Below are 19578 nucleotides of genomic sequence, written 5' to 3'. Positions count from 1 at the left end.
GAGGAGGCACTGGCTCTACAACACTATTCATACTAATGGTTCCCACAGTATCGTAAACCCAGAACGCACTCCCATTGTGTTATTACCAAAAAAAAGCACATGCTTATGACTGTCATTTCCTGTTTCACAGCTGATAAAGTACGGGTTAAGATATGGTTAGTTTTTGTTCACCTATGTTATACAAACATGTCTGAATGAAGATTTAAAGAGAATGTTTTAAAAATGTTTTGGAAACTTGTGTCATTTTAAAACATTATACAGATCTGTATTGTTTTGCTTTCCCTATTCTATAATATTTTTATGCATAGCTACTTTTCCATTATGTCAGCATCCTTAATTTGGCTAGACAGGTAAATTGTAGCCATTCTTATACAGCCCACATAATTTGTAGTTTTAGAACAGCATTTTAAACTACCTCCATTATTTGTCCACTTTGTTATTAAGAATCAGTGGAGGAACACAGGAGAATTTGTAGAGAAGGAGCCATTCGAAATCAATCATAAGTTATGTAAACAAAAACTTTGCATATCCACATAAAGCATGTGTATCCTTCTATCTCATTACAAGAATAATTTCACAGAACTATCACCAAGTCCATAGTAGATTTTGAGGATTAACCTTGCCATCAGAAAAAGTATCATCATCCATTATCCAAATTTAAAGTAATAAGTATTACACACAAGTAATATTCATTAATGTTGTTACATGTAAAATCTTTTGCTCGTGATTTACAAGCATTACACTAATATTCTTCAACAGCCTAATAAGGTCATTTCTAATATTTTATTCATTTTAGGAGGAGAAAAATTTATGTCCAGAAAGATTAGACATCCCAAAAGGAAGCCTGAATAGAGGTGGATCACAACTTTTATAATTTTTACGTATCATTTTAATAAAAATAGATATATTTTATATACAATTCAATTTGTCATTTTGCAGCTAAAAGTGTTCATATTTTGATAGACAATAAAGAAGTATAATTAAATACTTTATTCTCAGTCAGTATCAAGATGGCTGCCAAATTACAAACATAATTTATGACCCTTTAACACACAGTCCAAAGTTTTCCCATTAAACTACAACATCTTCTAGAAATAAAAATCCTTGTTATGACAGCCTAACATGAAAATCTCCACTGCTTGGCAAATATTAATTTTCTATATTGCAGTCTATAATTATCATCACTGGGCAATTACATGCTGCTTTGCTTGAGTAACATGTTGTCATCTAATTTTAAGGTGGATTATTTTTCTCGTAAAATTACAGAAAAGCAAACCTCTCCTCTCTCTCTCTCTCTCTCTCTCTCTCTCTCTCTCTCTCTCTCTCTCTCTCTGGGTTGTTGTCATCTCTTAAGGAATAAAACCCTTGAGTTTGATTTTAAAATGGGAAGTATGAAAGTGTCTTAAAAATGTGTGTAGCACAGTTTCCTAAGATACGACCACTATAACTTTAATATGTGAATGTAAACTACATTTTTTTGTTTGTTTTTAGTTTTCTGTAACAACAATTAAAGAAAGGGATGGCATAGATTTGAGAGACAGCAGGGGTGGGGAGTACATGGGAAGAATAAAGAGCAAAATGGGAAGAAACAAAGAGGGAGAACTATATTTTAATTTCAAGAAAATAAAAAATATAAAAATAACAACAGCAATAAAATGTATAACATAACCTGACATGCTAATGTGTAGGCTGAATTATACAATTCTGTTTATAACACAATAATACTGTAAATAACACAGAATTAAGAGAATGAAGTAAAACAAAGCACACACACACAGAGAAAAAGTGCTGCTGGATTCTAATTCAATAGTAAAAGTTCATTGTGTGTGTGTGTGTGTGTGTGTGTGTGTGTGTGTGTGTGTGTACAATAGAAATTTCATACAACCTCTTAAAATCTTATGATTTTATAATTCTTGGTGAGATTTAAATGTGAATGGGAGTAGAAACAGCATTGAATTTGTCTTTGCCTAAATATATGTTCAAATACACTGCATTGCAAATGTTTTTAACCTTGCACGTCTATTTAATATTGAGCACTGCCTAGAAAATGCTTGCCATGCTGATCCAGAGTAATTCATATTTTAAAATTACTGGTAGACCGGGCATTTGTATAAAACATTTTAATCAGAATAATCTATAGTTCTATGGGTTTATAGTGCCATGGAAAGGAAGCACTCATTACTCTCCGCTGAAAGTGGAAGAGAGGCCCCTGGAGGGGAAGACATGGGAAAAGAGAGCGAGAGGAAGAATGATAGAAACCGTGTATACAAGTAAATTAAATAATGTCCTTTACAATAATTTGAGTAAACAAATGTGTGTTTATGTTGAAAATAAAAAAAAAACTATGGCAGACACAAATTTGGGTACCTGAGAAAAGAATTTTCTTGTATATTAAATGATACATGTGGTTTTGGATGTGTTCCTGTGTTTAAGATGTCAGTAATAGCACTAACCATGGACTTAGATAATAAGAATCTTACTGTTATAAAAGCTTACACTTTTCATAAAGCAATGCTATGCTAATTAGTGTTAGGCTTGATGAACTAAAAATACAGTGTCTGATAGTAACTAAAATGAGAATTCTAGATATTTTTGCCTAGTAGCAAAATTCTTTTGTCACCTGCTCCTACTGACACATGAAATCCTCAAACCTTCGGACCAAGATTTTGGATTTGTGAGCCGAGATGTTCAGTCATAACACAGACGGCTACTCAGGTCTACTCATTATTAAACACTGATGTTTGTCTCACTTACTGAGCACCCCATTCTTCCACTGAACACTAGGCTTCCACCATCTACCAGAGAAACTTGAGATTCAGAAAAATCTACCCTAACGGAAGGTATTTATTATTCTTATAGGATTTGTTTGAAGTGATAAATTTAATCAACTAACTAATGTGCAGTGCCTCTACATATAAAATTGGCTAGATTTACAAGATTCTCTTCTTGAAGTTTTTTTAAAATTGTGTGTTTACCATAACAAAACCCATGCTTGGTAAGCTTCTGTGCCTTCCACAGAACCACTGCCTAACAGGAAGGAATCCTTGTTCAACTTTAAATATGTCACTCTCAATAAAATGGATCAAAATGTCTTAGATAATGAGCTAAAATTTTTCTGTAATTGCATCTAAAATTCTAAGACAAAGTCACAGGCAGATCAGAGTACAATCTGAAATAGTGTGGAATGTAGAAAATCTTTCTGAAAATGGTCCAAAGAAACTGTCTTTCAACTTGCTGTGTAGTTTAGAATCCTAACTCAGCTTCTCAAGTACTGAGAAAAGCTGGGATTGCAGGCAAGAGCCAACATGGGCGGCATGGAAAAGCATGAACTTCTTCAAGACAGTATAACCTAACATTCTAAATATTTTGGTTGTCCTGACCTCCTTGAGACTGAATGTGTAGATTTCAAACTGGCACAAATCCTCTTCCCTCTGTGTTACAAGTATTATCCACCACCACTTTGGTGGAAATGTATTTAATTCAGCTTTTGCCATAGCAAAACCCATGCTTTTAGAAACCTTTGTGCCGGTCATAGGATCCAGTGTGCCACTCTCACATGGGGAAATTATTAAAAGTTGCCAATTACTATTCATAATCTGCATAGACATTGTACGTATGGTACGCATACAACTATTCTTTAGAACAGTTTATGTGTTCATTATCTCTGAACTTCTGGAGCCTCGAGGCTCCTCAGAAATGACTGTTGTACATCAAGTATAAGTGTGGGAACTACTTACTCTTCAAGTTTGTTCCTATAGTGCTCAAGGCTTCTTAAAAATAGAATCCTTCATAAGGAATAACACTGCTATTGGCCTGCTGAAATTTGAAGAAGAGATAGTCATTATTTTTTTCTGGGTGGTCACCCTAGGAGATATGCAGATCAGAAACTCGGGGTTGGCTATATAGAGTTGGCAACTGGTGCAAAAGCACAAGAGCACATCTTTTTTAGCTTGTGTGTGTGTGTGCGTGCGCACATGTGTGTGTGTGTGTGCATGTGTGTGTGTGTGTGTGTGTGTCTTACAAGGTTACCTTCTGAGTTTCTCCCACTAACCTTTCCTTTCTTAAAAATGGTTCCTCAAGTTCTTTGGGTAAGTCTATATTCTCTCCTACCCCTTTCCCTCTGAGCTCCTTTTGGTCTGAAATAAAGATTTCTCTTTGTGTCGCCTGTAACTCTTTCTCACTCACCTTATCCTTTCTTTCACCCATCCCCTCTCCATCTATCTTAGGAGTCCTATTGCTATATACAACAACTTAGGGAGACAAGTTTATTTCACTTTGAGTTCAGCATCACACTCCAGCACAGAGGGAAGTCAGAGCAGGAATACACATGGAGCAGGAACCTGGAGGCCGGAGCTTATCCGGACAAAGATCTTGGAAGTGTCCTGTTTACTGAGTTCCTACTCAGACTTCCTTGGTCTGCTTTCTAATAGCACCCAGGATTACTAGCCCAGGGGTGGTACCACCCTCAATGAGCTGGTCCCTCCCACATGTGGGTGGGGGAACAACCTCATAGAAGGAAGAGGAGGGCAGATGGGATAGAGGGTTTCCAAAGTGGAAACTGAGAAAGAGGATAACATTTGAAATGTAAATAAATAAAATATCCATTTTTTTAAAAAAAAACATGCACAGTGGGCCAATATATTGGGGATACTTTCACAATTGAGGTTTCCTCTTCCATAAGACTTCTACAAGACTCTAGTTTGTATTAAGCTAACATAAAACTACTCAAACAGCATCCCTCCCTCTCTTCTGACCTTCTAGATCTTCCTCTGTCTTCCACATTCTCTGATCCTTTACTCTGAAAATATCTGCAGTATATGTTATATGACTCACTAATCCAAATTCAAAAAAAAAGAAAGAAAAATCATTATCTCTCCTCTTATAAAGCTGAGAAATTCTCCAATTCTTCTAGGAAGGTCATTTAATCCAGAATCTTATCTTTGCCCAGTAACATCTGTGAAAAAAATATATATATATACATACATTCCCTCTTCTCAGCTGTGTGTTCAACAATGAACAGCTGTGTTCACATGTTCAGCTGTGAAATCAACAATGTATGTTATCTGGCCCCTACAAAAGAGAAATTGCATATATTTTTGTTTGATTTTGTCTTTATAGTGTTGAGGTATTACATATTTTCTATCCAGAAATCTTGCCCAAGATTCTAATGAATGTAAGAATGGAGTAAGCAAAACTCAGAGAAAACAACTCCTGAACAAAGCGATTCCTTACTATGCAGTGCACACATGTGCAACCCAATCCTGGAGAGGGTAAAATTTTAAATTATAAAATAAAAACAAAACTTATAAATATCAACCCAAAAGACAAAGGTTACATGGGACCAAGCCTCCTGTGGTTTTCCTTCCTCAAAGCTTGAGCTTCTAAACTTATAAAATATTCACTTCACTGTTGAAACGTTAAAACCATGCCTCCCGGTTTCAGTAGATGAAGCAATTCCTTCTGGATAAGGCTTTTACACATTGTATAAGCTTTAGTATGGTTTTCAGTATGGTTTTTAGTATGGTTTCAGTGAACACACAGCTGAGAAGAGGGAATATAATACACCAGTGTCTGTAAAAGATGTTCTGTGTTGTAGCACACAGCTTTCATTGAGTTGTAGAATTTTGATTTCTTTTCTAAATCTCTCCTGTCTCTCTGGTGAGAATTTTGTTAATCACAGCAGATTAGAAAAAATTGTCCTAGGAGATATTTTTAAAGAAGCATACAGAAGAAGCCTAAGTTGAGGAGAATATTAAGAGGAGAACATAGTTCTAATAAGCAAGAGGCAGTTGTGTATATGGGCAGGTATGGGAAGGCAGTTGTGTATGGATGGGGTAGGTGAATGTGGGTAGGTGCGTATAGGTGTAGGTGTATTTGGGGGTAGGTGTGGTGGGTAGGTGTGTGTGAGTCAGTATGTGTATAAGTAATGTGTGTGAAGGTAGGTATATAAGGGGTAGGTATATAAGGGGTAGGTGAATGTGTGGGTAACTGTATGTAGGGGGAGAAGTGTGTGGTAGTAGGTGAGTGTGTGGGTAGATGTGTGTTTCAGTAGATGTGTGACTGGAAAGATGTGTGTAGGTGAGTGTTTGATATATGTATTTATGAGTAGGTATGTGCAATGGTGGATGTTATGTGGACTGAAGTGTGAATCAGGGGTAGGTGTACAAATGGTTATGATGTGGATTTGTGAGGGTTTAACTGTTTTTTTAGGAAAACAGCATTTTTAGTGGTAGTTCGTTACTGTTTTTATTCTCATAAGACTTTGAATAATTCAGCTTCAGATGCCTTCATTCAGTGGCTTTATATTCTTTAGTTTTTTAGTCTTCACTCTTGGAAAAAATTAAGCAATGGATCTCTTAACATGAGGAATGGAAACTCTTCTTTGTTTTTGTTTTCACAGTTCACTTTAGAAATACATTTTGAAGGAAAAATTTTCATTCCAGTGAACACAAAAGCTTTGCTTAGGATTGTGGATCTTTTCTAAATGAGGTTCATTATATTTCTGTTCCAGCATCTAAGAAAACAAAGTAACCAAGACATGTCACCGCAGCACTGTTCTTGTATCAAAGGGGTGAAACTGCCTTCTCACATCGGTCTCCAAGTCAGGGCAAGACAAGGAAACAAAATTCACACTGAGGCTTCTAGTGACACACTTTGGCTGTCCCCCATATGATTGCAGTATAGCCATTAATCAAGGCCATAATTATCAAGAATAAAAATTGTGTGCCAGTAATTAATTCTCAAAGGTAAGAACATCGAAGGATTAATGCTGCACAAATTCTAGAATACAAAGAAGGAAAGGTCGCCAGATGATGAATGGGAGCAACCCAACAAATTAAATTAATTATTAAACCCAGCAAATTAAACCCAACAGGGGAGATCAGCATTTGTCAGATAAACTAATAAAACCTTGTAGCTTATTGATGTCAGTCCGCGCTGAGAGGAAGGGGCTTTCTGAGAAGAACGAAGGACTGTGAGTGAGCAGGTGGGTCACAGAAGGTGACAAGTGGAGATCCAGGTAGCACAAATAACACTGTAAGTACGGGGTTCGGGAGCTCCATTATGGTTAAATATTATCTCTCTTTCAGAAAGACTAACCATTATTTAATTGTAAAGAAACCATGGATGATTTTTCCTAAATTCTGAGTAATGACCTGTGGTTGTCTTACTGTTCTTGAGTCTCTGGAAGACCATTTTATCTGAAATCATCTTTTAATTAATTTATTTTTTTAAAGATTTATTTATTTTGTATATGAGTACACTGTAGCTATCTTCAGACACACCAGAAGAGGGCATCGGATCCCAATACAGATGGTTGTGAGCCACCATGTGGTTGCTGGGAATTGAACTCATGACCTGTGGAAGAGCAGTCGGGTGCTCTTCACCGCTGAGCCATCTCTCCAGCCCCATCTTTTAATTTATGAAGAATCTTTTCTCGCTTACTCATGACTCTTCCACAGAATAGAACTGCTGTTTCGAATTTTGTTTTGTTTTGTTTTTCTCAGATTTGTTGGGGGAGCGGGGAGGCAGGCACACATGTATGTATCTGTGGGTTTGTTCACATATGTGCATGTGTGGGCATGCGCACATGTGTATACCTGAGGGTATATGCACATGTGCCATAGGAAATGTCTGACAAGTTCTCTCCTTCCATTGTATGGGGTCTGAGAATTGGCAAGGTGGTGACAAATGCCTCTTTTGGCTGAGATATTCATAGGCCCTTGAAGACTTATTTTAAAAGACCAGTGTACATGTAAGTATACAAAAGTATGAGGAATACAGAAAAATTGTAGATGCTTTCAAAGGGTTTTTAAAATATTTTGTTTTAGGCTTAATTTATTTTAATCTACTGAAAGAGAGATTATGTTATTTTAAACTTTAAGATTAAAATCAATTATACTTCCAGATATTTATTCTAAGAAAAATTTTCAAATGTATGAATAGGTTTCAACAAAATTCTTTCTTTCTTTCTTTACTTTTTTATTTTAAATCATCTGACCCTGGGATGCCGCCCCCAGGGGTTTGGGATCGGGGAGACTTTTAATGATTGCTTCTTTTCCCTTAGGGATTATAGGACTACTTAAAGTGTTTACCCAATCTTGACTTAATTTTGGTAAATGGTATATATCCAGAAAATCATCCATTCCATCTAGACATTGTAATTTACAATCTTTTGAAGTAAGACCTAATGATTCTTTAGATTTCCTAGTGTCTGTGGCCTTGTCACAGCTTTCATTTCTGACTTTGTTGATTTGGATACAGTCTCTCTTCCACTTAGTTTGGCTAAGGGTTTGTCAATCTTGCTGATTTGCTCACAGAAACAGCACTTGGTTTCATTGATACTTTGTAGTGTTCTTTTTGTACCTAATTTATCCATTTTAGCCATGAGTTTGATTATTTCCTGCCTTCTAATCCTCTTGGGTATTCTTATGTCCTTTTGTTCTAGAGCTTTTAGGTGTACTTTTAAGTCGTTAGGATCTCTCCAATTTCTTTATGAAGGCACTAAGTGTTATGAACTTTCCTCTTACCATTGCTTTCATTGTGTCCCATAAGTTTGAATATGTTACATCTTCCTTTTCATTGAATTCTAGAAAGTATTTAATTTTTTTCTTCATTTCTTCCCTAGCCCAGTGGTCACTGAGTAGAGTTGTTCAGTTTCCATGAGCCTGCGAGCTTTCTGTTGTTGTTGAAGTCCAATTCTAATTTATTGCTATCTCATAAGACACAAGAGGTTAGTGCAGTTCTGTGGTATCTGTTGAGGTTTGCTTTGCTTTTTGGTATAGCCAATTTTGGAGAAGGTTTCGTAATGTGCTAAAATGAAGGTATATTGTTTTGTGTTTTGGTGAAATGTTATGTAGATATTTGTTAGATAGATCCGTTTGAGGCATAAGGTATGTTAGTTCAATTATTACTTTCTGTCTGGATGACTTGGCCAGACAGATTTGGTGAGAGGGTTAAAGTCTCTGACTACTAATATGTGGGGCTCAATGTGTGTCATCTTGGGGAATTTTTTTCCTTTGATGAGTATGACATGTCATTCCCATCTCTTTTAATTAATTTTGGTTGAAAGTATGTTTTGTTAGATATTAGAATAGCTATACCAGCTTACCTACAAGGAGTCAGGGTGAAGATTGGCTTTTAGAGATGACCCCAGTTTCTACACTGCCTTTGTGCAGTGGTGTGATCTGTCCTTTTGTCAGTTGATATTTAGTAAGCATACTGATGTGCAAGGCCCTCATTGGTACTGGATCCCAGGATCATTAGTGTGATGGGCAAGCTGTACTCAATGAGCTGATACTCTGACAGAGTCCAGACAATGAGGAAGGCAAAGGTGATGAGATGTCTCCAGCTATGTTTCTGACCTTCAGTAAAGTATCATTAGGCTTCCATGACACTGACAACACAAGCTGCAGCCAAATTCAGAATGTGTGAACCGAGGTCCTTCCTTGTTTGTGGCTGCTGAGGACAGTCTGAACACAAAGTCTGGATCTGCTGTGTCAGTGAAGGCTCAACTTCTAGTACTCTCTGTCTTCCAAATGTAGTAGTTGCTAATGCTGCTGCTACTAAGTCAAATATGTATGCAAAATATCTATGAGTATCCCACTCAACACATAGGCTAAAAATATTTTCTACTGCTTAAAGTGGCTGGAAATAGGCTGGACCCACAGATGATTTTAAAGCTGCATTTCTGTTAAAAAATAAAAAAATATATAATATGTGAATATATGAACTTTCCAACCTCCAACCTGGAATTTTCTGTCTTAGAGAGGACAACGTATAGACTTAAAAGAGAAGACCAGGTCCTTTTCCTTCCCTCCATGAAGATTAGCAACTGGTCACCCTTCAGCGCCATTAGGTCATGCCTGTTCCTATGTCCTTCAGTCAGTGAGGAGGTTAGAGCAAGTGTCAAATGAGTGAAGGTCAGGCTCTGGCTTCTACCAGAGAGTCTGAGCTAGAACACTCTGGGAAACACTTGCCCTCTCAGTGGGCTCTTCATCTGCTGTAAATGACTAACAACCTGTTCAAGGAGCAATGCTCCTTTGCCATGATGAAGACCAGGGAACACTAACAAATCCACATGGTCCTACCTCCCAGAAGATAAGTCAAGGTGTGTTGCAGTCTACCTGATTGATGACATGAGACACTCAGAGATTCTCCACAAATCCAAAAGCCATGGCTACCCTTATGCCTCTAGACAAGCAATATTGCAGAGGTTAACTCTTTCCATAGAAACCTGACTAACAGAGTAGAGAGAGAGAGTCCACAAGCCCCCTGTCTCAGTCACCCTCAGCTTCTGCATGTCTCCTTGCCTAACACTTCAAAGAGCTTCTGATTCTTCTGACAGGAGAGCTCCACCAAAAACTCAGACTTCAGCCTCATAACACAGAAGAGCTTGGCCTTGCTGATGTCCCCAAACTTAGCAGATGGACTGAAGCCAAGTAGCCTGGCCACTGGTAAGGATGGACCACATCCTTAGGAAGTACTTAAAACGAATTTATGCATACAAGAAAAGTTCAAGGATCAGTGTCTCATCAGGAATTCCAGGATACAGAGTATCTGACAGACTCAAGTCAGAGGTTACATCAGAATCCTACAAGAGAAAGAAGGTCCTAGTCCACAGAAGAAACCTGTTACTGATGCTGTTTCAGCCAGGACTATGATTGTAAAACTTGTGTCCAGGTTCAGGGTCTTGTGCCTAGATATCCACAGTCATTCCCCCTCATACCTCATTTGGTAGAACTTTGCAAGGTCAGACATTGTGAGTTTCTGATAGTATCCCACTCAACACATAAGCTAAGAAATATATTCTACCCCTTAAAGTGGCTGAAAATAGGCTGGACCCACAGACGACATTAAAGCTGCATTTCCATAAAGGGCAAAAGCTAACAGGACGAATGCAAATCCACATCCATCCTCCTGCGTACAAGACACACAACTTGACATCCACGACAGACAGTACCTCAGAAAAGGGGCTGGAGAAATCATTCATTTTTATTACAAAAACTTGTATTTTAGAGCAAAAATAAAAACAACCAAAAAGATATGCATGGTTGGAAATTATGTAAAAGACATGTATTTAACTCAAAATGGAATAAGAACATTAGCAATTATTTTTATGAAAAATGTGATAATATGGGAAGCAAAAAATAAATGAAAAGAAATAATGCAGAAAATGTAATGAGATGGAAAAATAATTTAGGAAAGGATTTGATATCAACCTTTGGCTTTCCATATGAAAACATACATCAATGCTTATACCTATAGGAACACATACCATATCCATCCCTCCACACACACATAAAAACTTTTTTATAATTTTTAATCTTTATAACTTTCCATTACACACACACACACATATATATATATATATATTTCTATATGTATGGAATACATGTTATATGTGCATGTGTGTGCATGTATGTGTGAATGTGTATATATGTGTGTATGTTATCTTGGAATAAATGTATCAAAATACCAAAAATACTAAAAAGTTTTATGTGAAATAATATTTTCATATTTTTGTTGTTTTAAATTCATTATAATGACAATATCAGATTGTTTAAACTAAATTAGCCAACTTTTTACTTTGCTTTTCATTTGCTGAATTGGTTTAGTTCTTCATGCATGTCAATCACTTTCTTTGGTGCTGTTCCAAAAACTACTCAGATATATGTACTTTGTTGTGTCAACCATGTATAACTTTGTTTTTCTTATTTTACTTCATGACATTGTCTGAAATGAGACTACTACTCAATATTTAAGCTAAGGTCTCATTTAATGTATGTATTATGTTAGGTAGCAAATTTGCAGTGTTACAATCACTGCTCTCTCCAAATTGTACAACTTCATTGGATCATTTATATTTATTAAACAGAGTAAGAAATTCTTTTATAATCCTATATGGTACCTGCCAGTGAGTGTGTTACAACCAGCAGCCAATTAGAGGAAAGGTAGAGGAACAAACAGTAGAGAATGTCCTGTTTTAGCTCAAAGAAGTTGAAATTTGAAAATAGAGTTAAAGGTAAGAACTCATAAAATAAGAATTAAGAAGCAGTCTTTGAGTTCCTACATTAACTCACAAACAGTGGGACATACCTCTGTGTCATGGGTATAAAATAAATAGTCGTTTTCTTGTCTAAGTTCCTCCTAAGATAAATACCAATGCCTGTATGGACATAGATATGAAATCTTTCAGTTTCTATAGATTCACAGGCGCATTGAATTGTACATAAAAGTTTCTACTCTGTGTTATACATTAAATTTGTATAAAGTTCACAGTCCATTAAATTAAAAACTTTGCCTCCTATGTTCCAAGTGTATACAAGAGCACAAATTTCATTATTGTCTCAGAGAGAGCAGTAAGATGTCATCCTGAGATCAGAAGAGAAACCTGCTAAATTCAGGAAATTGCCAAACTTGTAAATCTGCATAAAGCTAATACAGTGCATATTTACCCCACTGACGCATCTCTATTTATGACAGCATGATGTGTTAGTATAATAATACATTTGCTAGTGTTCCTTGAGGGTAGCACAAGTTCTTAGCACATTTCTGAGTGCTTTCATATAGGTGTTTTAAATCTCATGCCATCTAATTATTGTGATAATGGCAGTAGTGGAGAGGGCTCAATAACTCACACCAAGACATTCAGATCCAAGATCATAGAGCACAGTCTCACCACCAGAGGGGGATACTGGTGCTTTAGTCCAGTGTTCTGTTTCTTTAAAGGAGAGGGAGATACCTCAGAGAAACAGTTAGAGAATAAAAGGCATCCCACAAAGAATTCGGAATAGGTACATACTGTAGGCCTGGTAATCCACAGTTCTATATGTGCTGATTCTGAAAACTTGGAGTTAAAAAAAAATAAATATTGAACAAATGTATATTTTTTTCTTATAGCTTCCTAAAAATATATGGTATGACAGCTGTTTTAAATAGATTTGTGTTGAATTAGATAGTTTGGCTCCTAAATGGTACCAAATGACTTATCCTACAGGACATACTATTTAAAAATATCTCTAATATCTCTAAAGAGTAGAGAGGGTAAAACCTTTAAGAACCTAAGCCTCTTTATGTCCCTGAATGCATGAGCTTAAAGAAAAAGTGGGTCACCAGCTCCCATTTTATACTGGGGCATAAGGTGATCACTGTACAGCATATTCACCCTGAAGGGTTGCTGGTCACAGACATAAACCAACAACAGTAACCAAGAAGAGATGAGTTCTCAAGACTGAGAGCCAAAACAATCCCTCTCTCCTCATGAGTCAATTATGCCAGGTGATTGTTTCAGTAATAAGAAGGTGAGTAATCTCGAGATGAACTAGGATACAGAGGACAGTAGATGCTCGATCATTTTATATAAAGGGATATACCACCCAAGATTGTGATCTGTAGGAGACATCCTGGCTCCCATCCACTGTTGATGCCGAGCAGAGGATGGCTATAGTTATCTATTGTTTCATTGCTGGACATATGCCAAGAAGGCCACCTCACACTTGCTAAGCCACTGTTCTCAGCTGGTTAAAACCCTCAAATCTAGATGACTAAGTGTGAAAAATCACAAAGACCTAAGGAATGAAAACAATAGTTCATTGACTTTTCTTTTGACTGTGCATAGATCTACTTTTTAACAACTATTTTGAAATAAAACTTAAAAGCATTTGTCAAGGTAATATTGGATGTCTACCAAAGTAGCACAGTAACTCTGATAAATTTCTATCTGTCAATCTTTCGTTTAGGCAAATAAATCAAGTGTCCTAAAAGTTGTCTGTTTTATATGTGGAAAACCGTGGCTATTAGAAAAGAGTTAATAGAGAGAGGGAGATTAGGGGTGAATTTTGCATACATTTTAATGTCATCTTTTGCCAATAATTCCAATAAAACCATGGAATTGGCACATCAGTTTCAACTCTCTGTGTATTCTGACAAATTTTAGAAACAAAAATACCAGTTCAGACAATTTTCAGAAATTATTTCCAATAAGGGTATAGTACAAAGTATAATGAACATTTAAAATTTTATGGTATAATTTGCATAATTAACTATGAGGTTAGGTGTCTAGATCTACAATTAACAAATGAAACTGTGGTCTGGGATCTGAAACCAGACAAGGTTGTTGGTCCTCCAGGTCACATGGTAGCCTGAAGTGAAAATGGGAAAAAGCCAGGCCTTTGCTGGTTACTTTGATTCTAGGTCATTAGATTTAAACACCTATTTTCTTAAATACTTTTAAATTTTTTACATATGTGAATATTTTACCTGTGAGTGTGTAAGTATACCTATGAACAGCTGCTGCCCACTACATATGAGCTGTTATGTAGATGCTGAAAAATAAAGCCAGGATCTTATGGAAGATTGGCTGGCTCCTAAGCATTGATCCATCTCCCTAGCCTGCAAACTCTTATTATCTTAACCAAACCTGCCATTTGAAACAGGAAAATAGAAGATTATTGGTAGTGGTGGTGATCATGGTGGTTTGGTTTGGTTTTGAATATATTTTTCTTAATCTATAATTACTTTTCTGGAGGAAACTAAATACATAGATAAATATATATATATATATATATATATATATGAATACATGGATACACACACACACACACACACAGAAGAGGAATCATTCATTACTTAAGTTACTTAGGAACAGATTTACCTCTTGACTGGGTGAAGAAAATAAGCATGCTTCCTTACTCACATACAATGGCAGATTTTCATAACATCTAAACCAGTTACTATGAAGCATCCTTTTATAAAATTTCTACAAGGATCAGCATCATACTTTCCATTTCCTTTGTGGCATCACATTGTGTTTAGTACACTTCTCTGCAGAGTTAAATGGTCAATGATTGCTTGTTGATGGACTTTCACATTGGGCACCTGTCAATATCCTACAGTGTACTTTCAGAATTGAATGAAACTACTCTTGTAGAAGAAATGTGTGTCTGTTCTAATACCCATGAAAATCAATTGGTGAACTATAAAGACTTGAAAACATCCAGTAATTTCTCTCTGCTTTATTTTCCCACCTGTTTATTGGAGAAAAGAGTAACTGTAGGCATTTTTGGTTTGTTTTTTAAGCACATTGAAACATGAAAAGTTAGAGTTGATGTCTGCTGTCTAGTGCTCACTTACGGTTAGCAGCTTATAGAACCCTTGCCTATCCCACACAAGAGCTTCCTTCCTTTTTAGCATAGGGAGCCTAAAGTAGTCCCATAAAAGTTACTATGTAAAGAAAGGGCCAATCTGCACTATGACTAGGATGTGCTCACATTAGCTGCCATCTGAGCTGAACCACATTTCCAGAAAACAGGTTACCCTGAGACTGTCCTGTTGCAGCTTACTGTAGCATGCAAACTTACTGTTCTTAATGTACTAGTGGTTATGAAGTAGAAATTAGTGAAAATGGTCCCGCAAATTCTTTGTACAGTAATAATTTCTGTGATCATTATATCTTACATCATGTATACATTACTAGACATAATAAATACATGATATATTTTAACATGAAAAATTGCTTTCTTTGGATTTTGTGTTACAATATGACCTATGATTTAAGGTCACCCAGAAGTTAATGTGGAATGGTAATAAGGTCTGCTGAATCCTCTCAATCATGGTTCTGTCTGCAAATAATTTACATGCTCATCTGTAAATTTGGAAGTTAAAATTAAAGATATAACTTAATATGTTTAATACATGTTATAAGAGTGAGAGTGTCACTCTAAGGAAATATTGACAGTATGGTTCTGTATTAGAAGTTATGAGTTACTGTCTTAGTTAGGTTTTTATTACCATTAAGAGACACCATGACCAAAGACAATGCTTATACATAAAGTACTTTAGTGGGACTGCCTTACAGATTCAGACCATTGTCATGGCTAGTAGCATGGTAGCAGGCAAGTAGCCAGGGTACTGGAAGTACCTAAGAGTTCAACTCTTGATCTGAAAGCAACCAGGAGAGACTGCCTTACACATGTAGCCTAGAGGAGGATCCTTTTCACACTGGGCAGAGCCTGAGCATAGGACCTCAAAGCCCAGCTCCACAGTGGCACATTTCCTCCAACAAGGTATACCTGCAGAAAGTGCCACTTCCCATGAACCCCTTCCCATGGGTCAAGCATCTTCAAACCACCACATTCCACTCTCTGGCCCTGTAGGCTTGTTGAAACACATGAATTTTGGGGGCCATACCTAGCCATAAAATAATGCAAAAATACATTTAGTCTAATTTCAAAAGCATCCATAATCTGTAACAATGTCAAACATCCAAAGTTCAAAGACTCTTCTAAGATTCATGCAGTTTCTCGACTGTACTCCCCTATAAAATCCAAAGCAGATTACATACTTCCAACATACCATAGCACATGATATATGTTACTATTACAAAACATCATAATGAGGAAATGCTGGACCAAAGGAAGACAGAAAACCAGCTGGGCAAACTCCAAACTCTGCATCTCTGTGTCTGATGCCCAACTCCTTTCAGTTTTGTTGACAGCAACACAATTCTTTCTTGGGCTTGTTCCACTTTCTATTAGCAGTTTTCCTTAGAAAGTATCCTACAGCTCTGGAACCTCTAACATCTTAGGGACTCCATGGCAACTTCAACTTCATAGCTTCTTTTTCCACTGTCTGGGATCCAAACCTGATCTTCTAGGCTCCTCCTAAGGGCTTGGGTTGCTTCTCCAGCTCTGTTCTCTGTAGTGCTCTAGGCTCTAGTTTATTCCATTCCAATACTGCTGCTGTTCTTGGTGGTCATCCCATTGTACTGGCATCTCCAATAAACTGGGATCTTCCTCTACAACTATGCTTCACCAATAGTCTCTCATCGGCTCTCTTCATAGTGCCAACTCTCAACTTCTTTGCATGACCCCTTCAGTCTTGGGGTGTCCACTGCAACTGAGGCTGCACCTTCATCAATGACCTCTGCTGGCCTCTCACAGCTTCTTTATTCTCTCTGAAAACACTTCCCAGAAAATTTCACCTCAGTGATGCTAGTCTTTTCTTAGTCATTGCTAATTTCTTAGTTCCAGCTAATCAGCATTAATTGTCAGAGTTACACCTTCTGTTCTTGACTATAAAGCTAAAGCCATGTAGCTGTAGCTACTGCATTCTGCTGCTTGCTGGGGACAAAACTTGCCCCCTCCCCCTGCCCTGATTTATTACATCGTCCACTGCCTAGGCTTGACTGTCCTGGAACTTTCTTTGTAAACTGACCTTGAACTCAGAGATATTCATTCCTCTGTCTCCTGAATGCTTAGATTAAAGGCATGGTCCAACACGCCTGGACCTAAGCCTTTCTTTACTTGGCTTTTGTTCTGTTCCAGGCTGGCTCTGAACTCAGAGATCTGTTTGTCTCTGTATCCTGAGATAATACGTATGTACCATTATTCCTGGACTTAAGTTTTCCATGGCCACCATGCCTCAAGATCTGGATCACTCATGTGCCCTCCAATTCTAGGTTTTAGTTCATTTAAAATTAAAAGTTCAAATGAAACAATAACCAGGTAATAAAAAATGCCTAACATGATATAACTCTCCCTTATTGAACTGTAAATACATAAACAATAAGATTATCTGGGTAAGATATTGCCCTGAGGTTATGACTCCCTTAATTCCACTTATTATCCTTGAACATGGGATTTAGCTCCATTCTACTTCCTGGTATTCCTTTATTATTTGAACCCTATATTTTGTTATTTTCCTTTCTAAGCTTGCTGTGCTTGATCAAAACACTCTTCATAAGAATGAACCTCAGGGTAAAGTCGATGATGCCAGGCATTTTTTTTTTTTGAGATCCTTGTCCTCAATGCAAACAATTTGAATTTGTTCACCTTAGCCTCATGCAGACACCACAGAATAGGGCAAGGCAGTCACATTCTCCACCAAAACATCATAAGAATGATAAAGGCAACTAGGAGAGACTTTCTCCCACAGACAGCTAGGAGGAGGCTCCCTATTACACTAGGCAGAGCCTAAGCTTAGGACCTCAAGCCCACCCTCACACTGACATACTGACTCCTATAAAGCCACACCTCCTTCCTAATAGTACCACTTCCCGTGGGCCAAATATCTTCAAATTATCACAGTTCCTTATGATTTTTAATGTCTATCTCACTAAACTAATATCTATTTAGGGCCTGAGGATGACTCAGCAGTTAAGAATAGGTATTGCAAAGGGCTCAGGCTTAGTTTGCAGCACTACTATCAGGTAGGTCATGACTACTTATAACTCTAGTTCTAGTTCATTTAATTCCTCTGGCTGGCACAGACACATGCACATGTGTGTGGTACACACACAGACACCCAGGCATACATGTAAATAAAAATACAATTTAAGAATTGAAAAGTAGTATCTTTATAGAACTTGTAAAATGCATTTTCATAACAATTATTCTAGTTTACAACATCATCATAAATTTAATTATTATGAATATTATCAGCTTTGGAGCCATTGTTACATAGTCTCTGATACATGTATAGATAGATATATGTAGAGAACTCCAGAGTATAAAGAAGTGTGTAACTTATTTATCCACTGTCACATTCCATAGAAAATAGAGAAACTGACACTGTGCAGCACAGGTAAAGCAGACACCACCATGGGATATTATATGACAAGGTGGACAAGAATCAAGATCTCACACTGCCTGGCCCTAAATTCCTTCCTTTATTTCCATATAATTATATAATGTGTACAGTAAGTTGTACACATTATATAATTATACATATATACATATAATTTAAGGTTTGACAGATAGATAGATGGATAGATAGATAGATAGATAGATAGATAGATAGATAGATATAGATATATATGATAAGATTATTTTAATTACTAGAGAAGAGGTGAGAGGCTAAGAGATATTTCTATTCATTCAAGGAAGGGCTTTCTTTGCGTTGAGGAATGTCTGCACACTGAATTTTTTTCTTTTTTGTAATTGTTGTGTCTTCTTCAGAGATGTATCTATTTCTTTTGGTGTGTTCTTTTACATTTCTATGATTTGATATTCTTAATCGAGAACTATGCTTTCCATGATATTATTTGACTTATACTCTATATGTTACCTTAGGGAATTATGATTAAAAATTGTGTACCCACTTTAAAAACAATGGCCAAAGAGTAGAAGATAAATGAAACAGTCTTATTATTAAATCAAGAGCAAACCAGAATACCAGAATGTGTTGCCAATCACAAGCAGTCTACTAAAAAGAGTATGAAAGAAAGAGCCTGCCCTCGTTTGCACAGCTAGATCTTCATTAGCTCTGAGTTTTCCAGATGATTTATCCTGGAAGAGGACTTGAATTTTCTCTCACATTCCCTGTAATGTCACCTGATAATTAGGATTACAAAATGACATTGTGGGTTTACTAATTTTGAGTGTGATAAGGAGCTGAGTACCTCGTAGCTTTGCAAAGGAAATAATTTTGTCACTATCCTTAGGAAATTAAAGTCCTTAACTATTAGACAAATGATGATTGGTGTTATCCTAGCTGGGCATTATCTTTCAAGGAGATGTCCTAGGTCCTTCACAGAACAGTTTCTTGGGTTTTTCAGCCTGAAAGGTAATTGACTTTTTT

At 36.8% G+C, this 19578-nt stretch overlaps 1 protein-coding gene and 1 pseudogene across 11 annotated transcripts in view; both read left to right on the top strand.

The window, feature by feature from the left end:
* The window catches only part of Lingo2 (leucine rich repeat and Ig domain containing 2), a 1322423-nt gene that overhangs the window by 995561 nt on the left and 307284 nt on the right, over positions 1-19578 (top strand). The gene's annotated exons all lie outside the window — the stretch shown is intronic.
* LOC134486927 (malate dehydrogenase, mitochondrial-like) overlaps positions 1-19578 on the top strand; it is a 41155-nt pseudogene that overhangs the window by 8874 nt on the left and 12703 nt on the right.

Source organism: Rattus norvegicus, chromosome 5 (assembly GCF_036323735.1).
Source record: "Rattus norvegicus strain BN/NHsdMcwi chromosome 5, GRCr8, whole genome shotgun sequence".
Lineage (NCBI taxonomy): Eukaryota > Metazoa > Chordata > Mammalia > Rodentia > Muridae > Rattus > Rattus norvegicus.
The sequence above is the reverse complement of the archived record's forward strand: the minus strand, read 5'-3'. Positions and strand labels throughout refer to the sequence as shown.